Source organism: Etheostoma cragini, chromosome 12 (genome assembly GCF_013103735.1).
Source record: "Etheostoma cragini isolate CJK2018 chromosome 12, CSU_Ecrag_1.0, whole genome shotgun sequence".
Classification (NCBI taxonomy): domain Eukaryota; kingdom Metazoa; phylum Chordata; class Actinopteri; order Perciformes; family Percidae; genus Etheostoma; species Etheostoma cragini.
The window spans coordinates 2943626-2947031 of record NC_048418.1 but is presented as its reverse complement, the minus strand read 5'-3'; positions in this window follow the sequence as shown (position 1 = coordinate 2947031).

Here is a 3406-nt window from a genome sequence, read left to right as displayed (position 1 = left end):
GTGTGTGTGTGTGTGTGTGTGTGTGTGTGTGGGAGAGACAAGGTGGAGAGTGGGGGTGTGGCCTTGACCAACTGCCACTTTGCACGTTTGAAAGCCATGATGTCTCTCTCATGAAAGGGCCAAATTCTTTGGGCCGGCAAAGCAGAGAAAGGGGAGGTAACCTAGCGAGTTATGACCTCATAAGGGTCAAGATACCAGATCGACCCATCTGAGCTTTCAGATTTCTCGGTTTACATCTATTCCCATTTCTAGCCACTGGGGGACCATAGGCAGGCTGGGGGAACTCATACTAATGTTAAAAGAAATTGAAATGAAATGTTCATGCCGTGGGACCTTTAATGTAGGGGAGTAAAAAGTACAATATGTCTCTCTCAAATGTGTGTATGAGCAGAAGGAGAAAGTGGTATGAAAAGAAAAGACTCAAGTAAAGTAAAAGTACGTCAAATGTGTACTTAAGTACAGTATTTGAGTAAATGTACTTAGTTACATTCCACAACTGCCTATAGTCCAGACATGTAGGACAATGAGACGGACAGACGGACGCACGCCATGTGTCCAGCAGCCTACTGGTCTGTGTTTGACTCCAGCATCTGTGAGCCAGGGTGTAGCCTGTCGTTGGTTGGGTGGAACACATTCCCCTGGTCTGTTTCACTGAAGCGAGAGGAAAATTAATTTGGTATTGGTAACGCAGTTTAGAAACACTGGCTGACTAAATATCTACTTCTGAACGGACCGTCACATCACCTATTGACACACACACACACACACACACACACACACACACACACACACACACACACACACACACACACACACACACACACACACACACAGAAAGAGCCTATTCACTTGCAAAGGCAATAAGCGAACATGTAAGCTCATGTTCATTTTTGTGCGTGTAAATGATTGTTTGCCTGTTTTAACCCTGTGATGGTTTTTCACACCACCTAAAGACACTTTTCTTTCTATTTCACATTCGTGTGCAGGAAGAATATCCCACTTCTTCAGTCTTGGGCCACAAAGTGAAATTAGGCTATGTCATATGAGACTGAAAAGACTCCTTCCATTGAATTAATAAAGGCTCATTGTACTCATATAACTTTTAAAAAGTTGTGGCTGAAATCTTAATGTGGTGTCAGTGATCTCTGAGAGTAATCTGCCATGAAACTCACACTGCCCGTCAATGTAAATGCTGCAGTTAACGTGGAGTCATGTGATGGTTAACTGCCTTCCTCTTAACTTATCTTATACACACTGGAGAGCAAATGGGATATGAAGCCGCACGAGAGCTGCATTTCTGTCAGATAACAGAGGCAGGGTTGATACTCACGAGTACAAGGAGATGAGGAAAACATGAAGCCTGTATGGTAACGGCCACCCACTGCTTGCATCGACGTATGTTGTGGCCTATGTCAGTTGGCCCTTTGGCAGGATGTTGCTAGATTGCCTCCGCCTCCTATTGGCTAATAAATTCTTCACTGTCAAGTTCAATCAGTTTGTCTCGAGGTTGGCTGTTTTCATGCTTTGGATAGTTAATTAATTATAACTACATAAGGTCAAAAATGCATTGTCACTACTGAAAAAATGTTATAAGGACTTTGGAAACACCCTAAATAAATGTGGATATGCTTAATTTTGTTGTTGTGTTTTAACGGTTACTCTGCAGATGGCGATATCACATGATCTCATAAAATATTCCTGTTTTAGGGAAACCTAACACAAAATGTCTACTTTAAACAGCCTAGTTTGAGCTTGATGAGATATTGATTAACACTATAGGAGAGAGTAGCCTCATGAAGCTTGATCCATCCAATGATATGAAACCACGATCAATCTATATCTACAAACTGGACTTCATAAAGAGACCATTGTTCACAACAAGCACATAGCCCTGTTTCATGTTCTAGATAACTGTAGCACATCTTAGTGATATTTCTTTTGTTTTTGTTTTGAATGCACCAACTGTTTTATAAAGCTACATTTAATAATAATAATAATAATAATAATAATAATAACAATGTATATTTCATTAATGCCAAAAGGGGAAATTGCAATGTTCTCCCTCTGTTGTTTTTACACACATTACACACAGGCCTGAATTACACACACATGCTCAGTACCTATACATGCATTAATGGAGAGATTCAGAGTGAGGGGCCCATGGAAAGGAGCCCCGAGCAGTTGGGGGTTCGGTGCCTTGTTCAAGAGCACCTTGGCAGTGCCCAGGAGGTGAACTGGCACCTCTCCAGCTGAAGTGTTTGAGGTCGTCTTCAACCCTGCTAAACATGTACGTAGCTATAAAAAGTTTTTGGGAGATACAAGGTTTTCCTCTGCCAGTGGTGACGTGTTTGTAGCCTCCTCCCCTCTCCTCTCCTCTCCTCTCCTCTCCTCTCCTCTCCTCTCCTAAAACAAAACCAAAGGCTTAAATTCAATAAATGAGAAATTAAAGAAATAGATAACATACATAACTCCTTATTTCCTATACTGGAATTAGACTCCTCCAGCTGGGGAGTTTATAGTAGGCCTACGTAGAAAATAATGTTAAGGGTCGAGTACTCGACTATCAACTTTTTTTTTCTCAGTTTGCACGTGCATAACATGCACTGTGTACAGCCGCACTGTTTATGATTATTATTGTTATTATCGTTGCTTTATGTTTTCACACGTGGCCTTCGGAAATGGTTTTATTTTGTAGGAGCCTACTAAATGTTGTAGATTTGACATTGCTCGGCCATCTGTGGACAGCAAATGAAGAATGTCATGCAGGGAAACACGTGACAATACAAGTTTGAAAACAGAAATATAGGCAGGGGTAAAAAAAAAAAATTGAAAATATGTATATATATTTTTTTACAAATTACTATTTATTTTCAAATACTGGTACAATTTGCAAGTGCTGGTAGAGTTGCGTCACTCAGCAGCCACAACGTAACACTGTCAGTCCATTGGCTGGTCACATTTTAACAACCACTACAGCCATTTGGCTGGAGGACAGAAAAAAGGTTCAGTTTGGACCCTCGGCCTAAACAATGTCGCTACACGTTGTGTTGTCTGCAGTCTTAATGTCGAGGTTAGAATGAAACAAGGAGCTCCCAGAGAGAGCAACACGCGCCACTTCTTCTTCAGCCCCAGAGCAAGCTCCACAACATTCACTCAACCGCAGTTTTTCCTAATTTCTCTCTTCTTTACACACATCCTAGATGGTAACATATTACAGCGATACAATTAATTCAGTTACATTTAATTAAACCTTTCATATACACACCCTGGTGAGCAGGAGCCGTGTTCCAAGCATGTTCTAAATGTTTCCCATTTAAAAAGGAAACCCCCAAAAAGAGAGAAATCCCAGAAATCACCCAAATCCTACAAGAACTCTTGAATTTGTTTTAAAATCTAGAGTAAACCA